This window comes from Perissodus microlepis, chromosome 6, assembly GCF_051167445.1.
Source record: "Perissodus microlepis isolate ML-2025 ecotype Zambia chromosome 6, ASM5116744v1, whole genome shotgun sequence".
Taxonomy (NCBI): Eukaryota; Metazoa; Chordata; class Actinopteri; order Cichliformes; family Cichlidae; genus Perissodus; species Perissodus microlepis.
Genome location: NC_140466.1, coordinates 5,280,692 through 5,297,255, shown reverse-complemented (window position 1 = coordinate 5,297,255; position 16,564 = coordinate 5,280,692). Strand labels below are relative to the sequence as shown.

Here is a 16,564-nt window from a genome sequence, read left to right as displayed (position 1 = left end):
GATATTATAAAGCCTAAATGATATTGCATATTTATCTACAGGATTATTCTATTCTAAATGAAAGCATTAACAATGATACTGGGCAACTTTTGATAAAAATATCGATGACATTGTGAAGTTATTTTTGAAGCCGTCGCTGTGTTAATGCTCGAGTTTACAATCTGCAGTTGATCCCATTATCTCCATCTTAGTAACACGTTGTTTGGATTGCAGTTGGCTTGGGGTTGCATGAAGGTTAAACAAGTAAATAGTGTTTTCCCCATGCCTTTAGCAGTGCTGATTATCATCTTAAATGGCATAATAGTACAGCAATCAGTTTGTAGTTTAGATCTTTGCTTGGATCCAGTTCCCCATTATGAGGCTGGGTCTGCTTCGGCCAAAATGCTTCAAAAGCTCATTCTAAATGGACAGACCAGGCCCCATAAAGAATAGTAGAAGGTGAAGGTTTGGCCACTCGGTTGGGCTGGATTAGAAATAGTGGCCTGGAGGAAAAAGTGATGTAACCTCTGTGTTTTACTTAGAGCCTGGCATTAATCTGAGTAGAGCCAACATTCTTAGCCTCTGACTTTGAATTCCCCTAAATGTGGTTCTGGTTACAAAAGATTTTATACTTTCTCCTCAAGAAAAGAGCTGAGTCAAAATTAGTATGTAATAAAACCTACTATTTATCAAAAACAAAGAAAAAAAAGAAACCGTTGTATCCACTGCTTTGTCCCACCATTGCTGACTGAAAAAGCCACAAATGGAAAATTAACCAACAATTGTACCCACAGTTAATTGGACCCACTTCATAATTTTCAAACAAGCAACTTGTGCAGTTTAAAACAATGAATAGGAAATACTTTGTAGTCCTCCCAGTTTTACATCATCAAGTGTTCTTTAGAAATGAGATGCCAGCACTTTCCCAGACATTTCCACACAACAAACCCAAAACTGTCCCGCTGCATCACGCTGTTGAGCCGCCATTTGTAAAACTGCTAAACTAAAGTGAACATTTTAAAGAGTCAACTATGCTGATAAATGTGCTTTTTGCCATGCTGACAACTTTCATTTAATTCTCAAGTTTGAAGAGTCAAACACAGGCACTACTGGGGGTCAGTCTGTCAAATGGCGTCCCACAGAGACTCTGCGATAGAGGGACTGGAGCTGGGCGAGGGAGGGGTAATGAGAGGGCAGATAAGGTTTGGTTCTCAAATGAACTGCTAAAAAATAAATCCTACTTATTGCCATCTTACGGACAGGACAATATTCCAAAGAAAAGCAATATTATTTGTGAACGGCTCTAGTTTCTGCAGGTTTTTGAATAACAAGCTAAAGAGATGATGTCCGTAATGGCTACCTGCAGTGCTTGGAAAAAACCAGAGTGCGCCCCCACCAAGCCCTCCATCTTTCACAGAGCTACAAACAGCTTCAGTTTCTCCTTTGGTCTGCCAGCAAAAAAAGAAAAAGAAATGAAAAAAATGAAAGAAAAATCCTCCCTGCAGTTTGAAATAAAAGGCCTGGATCAAACTAACACCGGGAGAGTTTTTCGTCCACTTTGCAACCTGCAGTTTCTGCATATTAGCCTCTTCTACTCTTGGTCCACATCCCGCAGTGAAATGAATACAAAATTGCATTAAAGTTAATGCTACATGACATTTCCCCCCTTCACAAAATTTGCCTTGCTTTTTGAAACGGTTCTTGTGGCTGTGGAAATTTTGTAAAAACCACCTGCAGGAGTGATTTACCAATTTGCTAAAGTGCACCTAAAGCAATCCGATAGCTCCATCCAACAACCTGAAACATCATGTTAACCGTGCTAATGGCAATGTTGAACATGGCATAACGGCAGTAAAAATAAATAACGCATTAATACTTTGTATTAATGGCAGAAAAGAATCACGACTCTAAAAGCATCAGACATGATGGAGACCCCCTACCTGGCAGCCCCTGTATCCACGACCCCCACTGTTTGTGTATTTTCGAACCATGGCGGCCCATTGACTGCCTCCCCCGGATTGCCAATTTCCCGCTGGTGGTCCAAGGTTTCGCCTGTCCTTTCTCAGCATTGTGCAACTGGAATCGGTGCGTCCTCCCCTGTTCACGCTGCGGTTGTAGCTCCACAATCTGATTGGACAGCGCTCAGCGAGACTTCATCAGCAGAACATCCCTGTCGTCATGACAACTTGCCAATATCCCAACAGGGGTGTGTTTGTGGAAGGGTGGGGTGGCGGGGCACGGCTGCTCTCTTGCCTCCGAACGCCTGGTACGCGACAGCGATTCATTTTACATCATCGTTACCTCACCGCCGCTCGCTTCCCCCTTCCCAGACCTAGCGGGTTAAGCTAATCTGTGTAGCATGCGATCTTGGAGAATGCATGGGCCACTGTGCTGCCACAGTCTGTGAGTCTACAACCAGCTGTCCCATCAGGGTTTCTCAGACCAATGTCTCGCACCACAGGATGCCAAATCAGCTTAAAACGATGAGTATAATCACTATTCTGTCACATGACATTGAGAAAATGGATGACAAACCCAAAGTGAAGCTTCTAAGTCTAACCAATGAAAAAGTTTGCTTTTCTTTTCAGTCTTAAGCCTGCTCCCCATATTATGATTTCCCATCCACACACAAAGGCAAAATTACAAAGGGAACTGAAGTTTAAACAGTTTTTTGGAAACCATGGAAACTTGACACAAACTTTTGAGAAAGACATTTTACTTTCTATTCTCAAATGGCCTTTATCCTTGTATCCCGATACTTGTCGCCGACATCATTCCCATGAAAATTTGAGGCCAACTTATGCCAGACTAAAAAGACTATTGTACCACTTCATCGTTCTGCTAACTCAGCATACAGTTAAGTTCAAAGAAAGTGAAACAAATCTCAGAGAATCAGGCTAGAACAGAGCAAAAGACATCAACAAAAGACAGAAAGAAGAGAGAAAAGAGGGGGAAAGTGAGAGGAAAGTAAAAGCAAGGCATTATCTTGTTGTCAGCCATGCTACCAAGAGCACAAACAGATGAATGTTTGGCGGGTGAGACACCCGCTGTGCTGCTAGCCTGCTAGCCTGCGATTAGCACCAAGCAGACGAATGGTTCCCAGGGTTCTCTCCCAGTTACCTCCTGCCGAGCTGGAGACGATGACCTTGGCCGCTGCTGGAGTTCTCCTCCCCTGCTAGGAATGAATGGTGAGCCAGGACAGAGAGCCCTAGCCTCCGTTCGCTTTTGATTGCTAATCCCCCAGACATTGTACACCACCCGGCACCCTACCTGGCCTTCTAGCCAGAGGCTGCTTGGTGGTGGCCATTGAAAGCAGGTGATGAATGGGGCAGAGCTGCTGGAAGCCGGGCTCCCTGGGTAGCAGGGGAACTCTGTAGGCCCACAAATGTGTGTGGCTCTCATCTGTTTTTGTAGATTTCTGAAGATAAAAGGATGCCCCAGATCAGTCCTTGGTGTTTAAGTCTCGTTGAGTGGATAACATTTTGCCAACTTAGCCGTATGATAAAGTATCAGGGTGCTGATGAAATGTAAACACAACTATTCACAACCCTTGTAAGGGTGGAGATACCAGTCCGTGCATGCAACACATTTGCTGCCACAAACTCATTTAATGAAAAAACAAACAAACAAACAAACAAACAACAAAACCCTAAAAGCCAACAACTGGAAAAAACAATAGCTCCTCTGCTAACCAGAGGAGCTAGCGTACGTTGATCAAGTGTGGTTTGGGAGATTACGGAAACCTCTTAAAGAGATAGTATCCTTTTTTTCCCCCACCATCGCCCAGCATGGGTTTGAGCCTGAATGTAAATTTATATCAGCATTTTAATGGCTCTCGGTCTTTTTATCAAGTCGCTAACAGAGCAATCTAAGCATTTCGGGAACCATTCCAGGATATAATCTATAGAAAATTTGAATGACATGCATAATAACGCAATAATTTTCCCATGGAAACTTTTCATAAATATTCCTCGGTACATAGGCTATGTATTGTATGGCATTCACCGTGACGAACAGAAGGCACCAATACAATAACACTTCTCCAATGCGGTAACACTCGATACTGCTAAATGCTAAATGTTGTTGCCCCAGTGACATGGAATCCCAAATACTGCTAAATGCATTTCGGCGGCAGCAGCACAAAAAAAAGAGTAAAAAATAGAGCAATGCCACAAAGTGAAAAAATGAAAACACAAACCTTCTCATTGTAACGTCAGCAGCATGTTCACGAGAGACTGCTGGATGCCAGACTCTTAAGGGGACCGAAGCTGAATTCAATGCCTCTTGTCAGGGGAGCTTGATGTGATTATCGCCCCCTGCTAGGGCAGCGATAGTGAAGTTGTCTGGCGCTGGCAGGGACGCTCAAACAGCACTGCGGGATGCCCTCCTCGCTGTCCCACTCCAGGACCATCGCTCTGGACGCAACAGGGGGTGGGAAGCATGTGTACATGTGGATGTGTGCGTGCATGTGCGCATGTGTGAATGAACGTTGTGTTGATATTATTGTTCTGCAGGTTTTCACTCTTGTTACTGCTGCCGTTTAGTAGCAAACGGGACTTCTGAGATGAGCTCCCATCACTGAGCTAAAAACTGCTGTTCAAGGTCAAGGTGCTGCCGACTGCCCACTTCTGGGCTTTTTTCTTTTATATATATATGCCTCAGCACACAAACCAATTTTAAGATATTCCCCAGCGTGTGTACATATTTGTGTTTGCCAGAGAGTGAATAAAAATCATTGTTCAGGCCGCCTAAGGATCATTCCCCTCCCCCTCTCTTCACCGAGGAGTCCGTCCCTCCCGGCTCATATCGACAGACACACTGCTGCTTATTGATCTATGAATTTGTACAATATGATAATAACAATACGTCTTTTTTCGTGGCGGTATTGTGATGTGTCTTAATTTTTTTCCTTGTCTGTTGCATTCGTCTTTATCAATTATTGTACCAAAGGAGTTGGATACAACATAGAATGCATCTGAACAGGAAACTGGGCCAAAAAACTCTACAAACAATGTGAGTTTTTGTTGCGCTACAACATATATGGTTGCTCAGTTCTAGGCTTGAAGGCATACATGAATTACAATAGACTTGATGAGTAAAAAATGTAAAAAAAATAATAAAAAAAAAGCATAAATAAAAGACAGGGAAAAGAAGGCCTCGGGATAATGAAAGTTTCTCCTAAGGATATGTTTATGCATGCAGAAAGGAACACGAGTACAACAGCAGGCGTAAAAAGATGAAATCTTGCAGCACAAACATGCGACACAGCAACAAAGATGACAGGTTTGATGGGGTGATGCATATGTGATTTGACCACCCAGGCACGAGATCAAGACTGCACTGCCTTTTGGGTTATCAGGGCATTTCAGTAAATTTCCCCACATTGTACTACCCAGCCCCCCTTTGCTTTCTGTGCTGTCCCCCTGGAGGCAAAGGGGGTAAAATAAGACTTCAAAGCAACTCCAAAATAGTCCTGACACAAACTCATTTCCTCATGTTACATGAAGGGGGCTGGCAGACTCGCTAGACTGTTCTGACTCTGGTATGTCTCAGCCTCCTGCTCTGTGCTACCTCATAACAAGCAGCGGTGACAGAATGCCATTTTGACAGTGATTATGGATAGTCTGACATAGACTTAAAAGGAGCCAGATGGGGGGAGAATTTACAAGAGCCTATCTGTGGGTCATGCTGGGCTCAGATGAGATGAGGAAATGGGAGCTCATTTAAGGGGATGCTATTAGCAGCGAGGGACCACAAATGACTGCAACTTGGAACTTTATTAAGAAAAAGCAAAGTTTAGGACAGCCTGCACATTTAGGCTGTAAAAATTGCTATTCTTGACATTTTGACCACGGAGTTAAGGAAGATCAGAGGAGCTGTGTTTGTACTAAAAACATGGGTTAAAGGGTCAGTTCACCAAAAAAAAAAAGAAAAAAAAAAGGCTTACATCTAGTGGTATCCAGCAGTGCAGGTATTTCATGTCTGCTTTTAAAACTTGTTTAGTGTCCTTGTAAAGGGCTTCTTGGTATCACATTTAAACTCACTCAACGTTTAGGGTTAACCCAGCCAAGTAGTTGATTGTACTTACACAAATCAAAAAAGAACTCAATCAACTCCCAATTGGGATGGGACATAAACTACGAGGCAAACAAACCTTTGGCGTGTGCCACGCTTCCAGCTTTAAATTGTTATATTTTCCAATATTGGTGCAGTTCGTGCATCGAGGGAGTGATGGAAAATGACACCCTTGACAGAATAGAATGCATTGGACCGTTAGATCACGTAACAACAGAAACTACAGTCATTTTTTTACCCTACATCTCTCTGTCGCGCAGTCAAAAAAATAAACATAGGTAAACATTTCAACAATTTTAAAGTAGAAGGCCAGCAACATGTGACAGAATGACAATATTTGAAACCCTAGGGTGAGAAAGGGGTTAAAACATAATTGTATTTCTTCACTATGTGAAGTTCATGTTTGCCGCATACTGAACTGAAGCATGATGAGCGCTGCAGTGAGCGTGAGGGATGGGATAAGATGCATTATTCACTTAAAATCTGAATGTATTTACTACATTCCATTCTGGTAATCCATTTAAAATTATTAAAAGGATAAAAGCAAGGATGTATGACGACGTGTGCCTGTGAGTATGGACATGACCCAAAAAGCTGCGCAGATTTACACAGCCCTGAACTTAACTTGGCTGAAATTCAAGAATTTGACACACTTATTGCTAAGAAATTATAAACTGGCTTCAGATCTGAAGTATCATTTGGAAAGATACTACCCTCGCTGGAGCTCTTCCCATCAAAAAGACTTTTTCATTTTAAAGTTTCTGAATGTTTTTCCTCCTTTTCTCCCCAAGTCTGTGGTGTGATAGAACCGATAAATGTTATTCTATCAGACATGCGACATTTGATGGTTAGAAAAGCATCTGCAGGCTGCAAATGGTAGGAAATGGCAGTATTTGGCCAATGGGTATCAAAAATATGACTGTTCATCGGTTGATGAATTTTATCCTGGGGGGGGGGGGGCACTGAGGTAATAGTTAGAACTGGATTTTAATAAGGGGTTTTTCCATCAAAAGAAGCAATTTTCCCAAACAATAGAGCTACTTTCTACATTACACCAAATCATTACAGAGTCATCTGCATGATATATTTCAATCATAGAGAAAATGAGCTAAGATTATTAATCAAGATTGGGCGATATTAATATTAGATAAGTCCAGGATGTAATATAGCTTGTATAATGAACCTGGGTAAATTCATAAGACCATAATTGGTGCAGGCATTAAGTCTCCTCTGGAAATTGATATTGTCACATTACCATCAACGGCATCACCTCCAATTCTAGCTCCCAGACATAAACCCAGACCTATGCATTCTTCTTCTATTTGCCAAAATGAAATAAAGTTCATAAAAGTATGATTCATACAGTTCAACAACATAAAATAATGATTGATAAATAAATGCGTGTAGAAAAATGGATCGCAAATTTCAGGCGGGCGGAACAGAGAATCACTACATCACTCCACACTAAATTTAGATTCTATGAAAGCTATTGGCTTTTTTATTGCTTGAGGATACATTGATTTTTCTCTTTGATTGTGTTTTCCACAGACGCAGGAAGAGGAAAGGCAGCTTCAAACTGATGCACGGACAGCACAGACATTTCCATGAAGAAAGGATCCAAAAACAGATACCTGGCAGGATGGAGCAACCAAGGACACGCGGTGAAAAGCTGCAGTGTTAGAGGAGTGACACAAACCTGTTGAGCGACTCTTCCTCCCTCCTGCTCGGCTGCTGGGAGGAGGACACTTGTTTCTCGCACGGAGGGATTTTGATCTTTTTGCATTGGCATCCACTTCCTCCATCTATAAAGGCCATGAAAGGGAATGAGTAATTCCTCTATCTGTGTGTACGTGAGTGTGTGACTGTGCGTGTGTGGATGCTTGACCTATTTCTGCTGCACTGACATGAGGCTGGCATTTCTGCCTCACAAGTACAAATGCAGACACGGGCGCAAGGTGGTTGTTGAAAGAGCTAATGTTTTAGCTCATGTGAAAGCATAAAATATGTGCGGAAGAGCATACATTTTTATCAACATCATTCAAACTGTAACATTTCCTGGAAATATACATGCCCCGATAGGCTGGCTTCTTCCTGTCACGCACATGAAATGTGTGTTTACAGCTGTAAGCGGTATGAATCTTTTGTTTTCTGCGGTGGTACTAAACACTTGGAACACTTCAACAAAACCCACACAAACAGTTAAAATACAATAAAGCTAACAAAACATAATCACCAGCCTGTCAGCAGTTGGGAACAAAGCTAAACAATCTCAGGTTCAAGTCATTATTGATTAAGAGCTCAAACTCTAAGGCTTCGTCCACACGTACATGGGTATTTTTGTAAACAGAGATTTTCCGTTTTCATTTAAAAAAAACATCCCATCCACATGTAAACACAAAAATCGCTGTCAAGAACATGCCAAAGCAACAGGTGGCGATATAATCCTAACTGTGAAGAAATATTGGCCAATCAGAAGCCTTGAAGCCTGGGAGGGAAAGAGTAAACAAAGATGGTGCATAGAAGCAGTCTTTCTATATGGAGGGACAGTAACTGCGTGTGTATATGTAAGTGTGTAAAATCTGCAGATAGCAAGATTAGCAGGAACAGTATTTTGTGTATATTTGCCATTGTAGAAATTCATCTCATGCAGACAATACAGGGCGCACAGCGTGACGTCAAAAAAGGCGCACACCTTTGACGTTGTGTGACTAAATCGCACACACATAAACACCAAAACAGAGTTTTCAAAAATCTCCACCCTGGCAGGTGTTTTTAAAAAAATCTCTGTTTTTAGTCATCCAAAATGCTATTTACGTGTGGACGAAAGGCTCAAACGCGTGGAAAAAGCTGTGTTTTCAAAAATACCCGTGTACATGTGGGCGTAGCCTGACTCTCTTTTATACAGTCTATATAGCTTTGGTTTTATCTGCAGGTCTAAATAGTATAATTAGCACCTTTTTATTCCATGAACATAATAGAAGGCTGTCCACTCTTGACTGGGAATCAGTTGCTTCCCCAAACGGATGATTTCAAATATTTCAGGCTCTTGCTCACAAGTCAGGGAAGAAAAGAGCGGGAGATAGACAGGCAGATAGGCTGGTGTAGCATCTGCAGCGTTGCAGATGTTGTACTGATTTGTGGAGACGAGGAGAGCTGTTGATTTACGGGTCAGTGTAAGTTCCTACTGTCACCCACAGCCACGAGTGGTGGTCTTTGAATGAAAGAATGAGCTTCTTCTGAAAGATGTCTCGATTCTCCTTAAGAGATACGGTGAAGAGTTTGGTTATTCAGGAACTCGGTCTTGAGTGTTGAGTTGTCGAGTTTATGTGGTTTGAGCATCTAAGTAGGATTTTTGTTTAAGGAATGTGCAGCTGGAAGGACACCCTAGGGAAGGCCCAAAAGGGCTGCTGCTTAGACTGCTGTCACACCAACTCTCTGTGTGTCCTTCAATAAATCCAGGAACCTTCTATGTGATCTTCCTCTTTTTCTCCTTTAAGCCACATATTAATTATTATTCGTTTTTCCAATGTATCCATTTGCCTCTTCTTTGTCAGCCTTGCATCTCTAACTTTGTCTTCAGACCACACAACCTGAGCTGTTCCGTTCCTCTGAATGTCTAATCTTGTCCATCCTGGTCATTCCAATGAAAACCTTAACATCTCCATCTCTGCCTCCTGTCCTTTTGTTTTAGTCCATGATCTCCAAACTATCAATCATAGCAGATCTCACTCCCATCTTGTAAATCTTCCCTTTGACTCATACTGCTATTGTCTCCACCCACTCCACCCTACCTTTACTCTCTCCTTTGAAAAGAAAATGTTGTAAAAAATCTTTGTAAATGATCAATTTAATAGAGTTTTGTTAAAATTGGGAAAAGTCATGATGTATTAAGGTGGAAAAAGCTGATTCTATTATTCTGCCAAATAGGCTCCAGGCTCCCCCTCCCCCAAACCAGAGCATTGTTTTCATTTGACAACGTAAAATGTGCACTGGAAACAAAAGAAAACAGGATCAACTTCTCATCATCACAATAATGAGAGAGGTAACGATTCATAATTGGGCCCAAATGCATGTTTTGGCCATCTCAGGCTTAAAAGCACACACTCACACATGTAGCCAGCACTTCACCTTGAGAAGAGAAAAGAGGAAGCCTGTATCAAAGCGTTGCTGTGGAGCTGGAGACTGGGGGGAGTTCAAAGGGCATGTCAGAGAAACAGAGGGAATGTGCGAGGGAGGGGGAGGTGACATGGAAGACTGTCTTTGGGCTTCTCTGGGGTATAGCAAGGAGACTCTTAATAAGGACACCAGCTAATGAGGGACAGGGACATTCGATACACACAACCGTTCTCAACAGTCTCCATAACTGATGATATCCCTTTTTCACCATCAAGAGCTGAACAAGGCGTTCTCAGTGACCTCGTAAAGAGAGCAGTCTGGACTTGATATAAAGGCCCCTAATGGGAAAAGCTGGACCATGTGAGGAGCATGTTGTTGTTTACCAGCTTTCAGTTTCCTTCATAGCACAATGTTATTCAAAACAGGATGCTTTTTGAAATAATTATGCCGGGATGTTTGCAATTTCATCTGGTCATACAAAAACAATCCCTTCTTTGCAGCCAGATGGAACAGATCATTTCAGAAGGCTTAAGGATGGAAAATGCACTGTACCACTTTTTTTTTTTTTTGGATTGGGAACTAATTTGGGGAAGTTTTGACATGTCAGTAGAATACTTTTCTCATTTTGCAGACTAAAAATTTGGCTCCAGTTTGCCACGCTAGATCATCGGCTCCAGTGGAAGAAATTAAAACTGTTTATGATTTGGCTAATGATTGAGATTAATTTGTGGATAAACTTTCAGTTTTGGCCACAACGGATGGAAAAATGATTTCAAAGAGGATTGGTTCTACCCTATCACTCTGCAAAAGCCTACAGGGAAAAAGGTGTGGGGTGAGAACCAACATTCCTGCATGTAGCCCTCATTAAGCCAAGTGTAGTGGGAAAGGCTGGTTTAGATTCATGGCCATTCCCAACCTCAGCTCACTTGGTGCATCTGAAAAGACCTTGTGATACAAAACAGCATGCTTCAGGAAATTAAATGCAGCTGCATCCCTGTTGTTTGTTTCCCAATTATAGCTTTTTTTCCTCCCTTTTTCTTTTTTATCCACATATTTTTCAGGATTTGAGGAAGAAGACATTGTTGCTCTCACTGTCATCCCCTCTCACTAGGTTGAAATAAAGCTTTCCTGCACATATATCCGCTGATGTTTTCACACACCTGACAAGATGACATTAACCCCACCCCCCAACCCCCGACACACACACACACACACACACACACACATTAGAATTGCTATGGGATTTTTGGAGAATGTCTTTTTCAGCCGTTACAGGGAAAACCAGGAATTTCACAATCGCAAACCCATGTCTTTGGAAATGGATGTCAAGCTTGCAATCAGTGCTGCCTCAGTTTGATCTTCAGAGCAGTCAGAGTGTGACTAATGCTGCTGACACATTTTTCATTGGCCCCATTATATCTGAACCCCTCCCAAAAAAACCTGGAAGTTGACTTGTTTATGTCAACTTTCACAAGTGGAAGTGTTTCTGTATCTACGCACTGTATTTTTCACTCGTTTGTCCTATCATGATTGAGCAGAATGATGTAATTGAATGGTTTGTCCCTACGTGACTGCTAAAAAAAGGAGTTTCCCTGTGTTCGCCTTAAATCTTTCAACTATAGGATGAAATTTTTGCGGTCAATCTGGACCAGTATTTTGACATATATTTTGTCAAGACAACCAGACACCATAGCAACCAAGACAACAGGGCTTTGAAAGAAGTGTAAGTTGTGGTATGTTGACTCAAATCACAGCCTTCTTCTAAACCAAACCAAGCGGTGTCTTGATGCAGGCTCAGTCATCCAGGTAAGGAAATCACAGAAAACGCATTCTGTTCAGCCAAACAGTGTTTAATCATAATTCAGCATTAATTTAAATTTAAATGAACATATTTAACATGTATCCATTTCAAACATATGAAAATAATACAAGTGAAGCATAAAAATGCATCACATGTATGACTCAAATATTGCTTTCTAGGGTCAGCATTACAAGCTCATGATTCACTCAACTACCATCCCCTTCCTCCCCCAGATGTGGACTTTTTTTAACCTGCCATGTGCACATGAATCAGCAGATACCAGTCTAAAGAAAAGAAAACTATGAACAATGGCTGTGGAAAAGATCATTGTTTTCTATATCAGTGGGTAACAAGGACTCTCTAATGCACTTCTGTCAGATTGCATTGGATATTTTGAACTACATTAAAGTTAACTTCTATCATAAACATTCACACTCTGTTTATCCATCTCTTCACCAAAAACTGTAGTTATAAGATCGACAGAGCTACTACGATGTTATGCATTTGTTTGTAGACTTTGGCATTTTTGGCCTGTTTCAGATTTTTGGTTCCAGGTGTGACAGAAGACATGAGTGTGGATGGAATACTATATTATCAGGTAATGAATAAAGTAAAATATCAGCACTTCACCAAAAACTGGAGTAAAGGTTGAATTGATAGTCTGTTGGTGCAACCTAATGCACAGCATGTCATATTTTTCAGAAAATTCAATCAACTATTTAAATAAATAAAAATGGTTCCAAAAACATCCCAGCAAGCCTTTCTGGTTTTATACGGACTGGAAAAAAATCTATTTGGTTAAATCCATCTCAAATTAGTCTCAAGAAAATATTCAAAATTAAATATTAATGACAGAGTTGCATCACAGCGGGTGCCCTAATAAAAATTTAGAATGTGGAAAAAAAGCTGTGTATTTGTTGTGACTTGAAATTACTGAATTTTGAATGTGCACATCTTCATATGATGTGGCTCTGTTGTGCATACCAGCGGGGTATTACAGATTAATTTAGCTGAGCTTTGAACCTTGACTTATCATCCGTCGATGGAAAGACAGAAGTGCTCAAAATGCAAGAGATTATTGTGTTAAAAGTTAAAACCTGGAACTTTTTCTTCCCCACCTGCTGCTGCTCATCAGCTCCCTTACTGCCCGGCACTCACACACCTGCTGCATGTGGTTTCACTGCTGCTTGTACCTGCTGAGCGAACAGCTGCCTACACTGCCCATAAACTCAGCTCCTTCCCATCAGCACTGCTCTTTAACATCAGTGCTCTAAGGGTACTAGCAAGCGGTTTACTTGCGTTTTTATTCCTATTATTCTGCACTGCCCCCTCTGCATGATATGTCATTTTCTAAGTGCAACTTTTAAGCACTCATAATGTTCAGTACTAAAGCTGCATTATTCATTAACCCATAAAACTAACATGTTTCTCTTAACTGGAAGGTTTTCAGGTTTGATAAGTATCTATATTATCTTAATTCTAGCATCATTATAATTTTATTTCAAGTGAAGGTCCACCATTAAATTGAAATCCCAAAACAGATTTTGTTTTTTTTATGTTAGTGATATAAAAAGCATTGGAAACCAGTGACTGAAGCATCTACAAACTTACAGTCTGTGTTTATGACTATCAGAGGTTCACTGAGTCTGTGATGAAACCTTTCACCTCAACTGTGGTCATCAGATGGACTCCATGTGGCAGGATGTTCCAGAATATTTATTTTGTTGTATTTACAGATATAAACAAGTACAGTAAATAAAAAGAAGATGCATTATAACTGTCACCGACACTCCAGATGACTGTACATCTGCCATTGCGTGCCGGCATCCGTCGAAGTGGGCGCTCGCTGTCACGATTCAGGCACGATGTGGCTTCTCCTCTGTGTCGTCTTAGCTTTGACGCCTCAGCTCCACTTGTCACAGTTAAAGCACACAGTGTAAAACTAGCAGTGTTTTTTTTGGGGGGGGAGAAAGAAAAGTATGGAAAGAAAAGAGAAGTCTTTCCATACTGACACCTGTCACACTGACTGCAGTGTCTGTAGAATATCTGAAGTGGAGAGGCAGGTTTAACACTGATAATGTCAGCACTGCTGCTTCTCCCACATGAAAAACTCCATTGAATGTGTCGACTACTGTGAATAAGATTTGGTTTATAACTCTGAAAACAATAAAGTGTACGCCTATATTATCTTTGGGCTGTGTCTCTTGATTAAGACCACCTTAACAAAGTGACTCCAATAGACATGATTTAGAATTATTTTCACTCTGCATGTCAGAACAAAACCAAGCCATAAATTTCAAGGAACTCTCTGTAGATCTCTGCAGTGCAATTGTGGTTAGGCGTGGATAGGGGCAAGGGTACAAATCCATTTCTAAAGCTCTGAGTGGGACCACAGTGACCTCAACAATTGTGAAATGAAAGACATTTGGAGCCACCAGGACTCAACAATATATGAAGCACACTGCCAAGACAACACTGGAGGGCAATCAAGTCTCTGACTGTATTCGAATGACCCAGCCAAAGCTCAGATTTAAAACCCACTTATGCAGAGACTTGAAGGTGTGAGTTCACAATTGTCTGACAGAGCCTCAGATGATCAGTCTTAAAAGAATAAATGATCCAAATGCAGAAAACATTAACTGTAATTTCTGCAAAATTACAGTAAATTAACAGACATTAATGCTGTGCTATTGATGTTTCTAGATTGGACTACTGTGATTCATTGTTATCAGATGGGTTTGAATAATTAGGACCTATGATATCTGGATGGATCAGGTGACCCTGAATCCTCCCGTAGTTATGCTGCAATAGGTGTAGGCTCCTGGGGGATTCCCATGATGCATTGAGTATTTCTTCTTCAGTCATCCTACTCACTCACCAAGTGTTAATAGACCTCTCTGCATTGTATCATACTTGTTATTAATCTCTGTCTCTCTTCCACAGCATGTCTTTTGTCCTGACTTCCTTCTCTCGCCCCAACCGGTCGCAACAGATGGCCCCGCCCTCCCTGAGCCTGGTTCTGCTGGAGGTTTCTTCCTGTTAAAAGGAAGTTTTTCCTTCCCACTGTCGTCAAAGTGCTTGCTCATAGGGGGTCATATGATTGTTGGGTTTTTCTCTGTAGGGTCTATCTTACAATATAAAGTGCCTTGTTAGTTCCTATTGCTGTGATTTGGTGCTGTATAAATAAAATTGCATTGAACTGAATTGAAATGAAGATCTTAAAAACCTCAATTTACCATATTGTCCAAATAGAGCATGCCACTCTTAGACTGTAGGTTTGCCTATCGTCTTTGGGGTATTTAAAAGTAGAAAGGGAGGCAGAGGCTTCAGCTTTCCGACAATGCTTCAGTGGAACCAGCTCCCAGCTTTGATTCAGGAGACAGACACCCTCTCTACTTTTAAGATTAGGCTCAAAACTTTCTTTTTTGATGAAGCTTATACTTGGGGCTGGATCAGGTGACTCTGAACCATCTCTTAGTTCTATTGCAATAAGCTCACACTGTTGGGTGCTCCTATGGTGTACTGAGTAGTTCTTCTTCACTCATTTACATGTTTATACACTTACTGTTCAAAGGGAGTTTTTCCTTCCCACTGTCGCCAAGTGCTTGCTCATCAGGGGTCACACGATTGTTAGGTTATCGTGATTTGGCATTATATAAATAAAACTAAATTGATCTGAACTGAATTGAAATTAAATTAAATGACACATTTGAGACAATACTTTCAGTACGTTATAATGTTTATGAACTTTCATCATGAATTTTTCTAGCAAGAAGTGTGCATATTTGGATGAGAAAGAGGGATGCTATCAGTCAGCATCAGACAACTGCATTTCATTATTGAAGCACAGATTTGGAATTCTGGTTGTACTGCACAAGTCATATTTGTTAGAATAATGCATTAAAGGGACCCAAAAGACACAAATACTATAAACAGGTAAAAGAGGTCCAGATGACTATTTCAAATTAGCTGAGGTGACGCCTACTATTGCTACTGCAATGATGTATCATGTTACCCCTTAATACAATTTAAGTGGATGATTTACAAACAAAGTGAGCCTTTGTGCAGTTGTTACACAGCAAATAGCTATAGAGACACAAACCTTTTTTATACCAGACTGTTTATTTGTGCTGTAAAGTTGGACATTTTAATATGGGGGTATATGGGACTGACTTGCTATTAGAGCAGCCTCAAGTGGCCATTTAAGGAAATGCAGGTTTTAACACTTGAGCATTGGCTTTATTTTCAGCCCTGGGGCTTGCAGCTTAATCTGAATATTTTCTGAATCCACTACAAGACTTCAATCAGCCCAGAATAAAGAATCTTTTGTCTGAAGAGACTCTCTCCATCTCTCCGGAATTATCTTTAAATTACGGTTGTGTTTTTGATTTGTTATTATTCATTTAATATTGTTATTAAAAGTGCATAGTAATCAGCCATGTTTGTCAGGGTGCATATTCTGCAATACACAAGGCAAAAAAAAAAAGGTTTTCTAAAGTATAAGACAGGAGACACTGTAAATTGTCATTCCAATGATCCGTGGCTTTTTCACTTAAAAGGAGTTTTATAGTGAAGCAAAGGAAAGAATACACT

At 40.9% G+C, this 16,564-nt stretch overlaps 1 protein-coding gene and 1 long non-coding RNA gene across 6 annotated transcripts in view; one reads left to right on the top strand and one right to left on the bottom strand.

Moving 5' to 3' along the window:
* The window catches only part of LOC146384895 (axin-2-like), an 87,504-nt gene extending 83,235 nt beyond the window's left edge, over positions 1-4,269 (bottom strand). For 3 of the 5 annotated variants that reach the window (XM_084930334.1, XM_084930336.1, XM_084930338.1), the window contains exon 1: positions 1,920-2,414. The gene's annotated coding sequence lies outside the window, so the exon portion shown is untranslated. Of the gene's footprint in view, positions 1-1,919; positions 2,415-3,099; positions 3,370-4,177 lie in introns of those variants that run through there. The other 2 variants (XM_084930337.1, XM_084930339.1) reach the window with 2 other exon arrangements.
* A 60-nt stretch (positions 4,270-4,329) lies between these two features.
* Positions 4,330-9,521, top strand: LOC146384894 (uncharacterized). The gene is made up of 2 exons (XR_014800442.1): positions 4,330-4,410; positions 7,603-9,521. It is a non-coding gene; the product is annotated as an uncharacterized LOC146384894 (long non-coding RNA).
* The last annotated feature ends 7,043 nt before the right edge of the window (positions 9,522-16,564 follow it).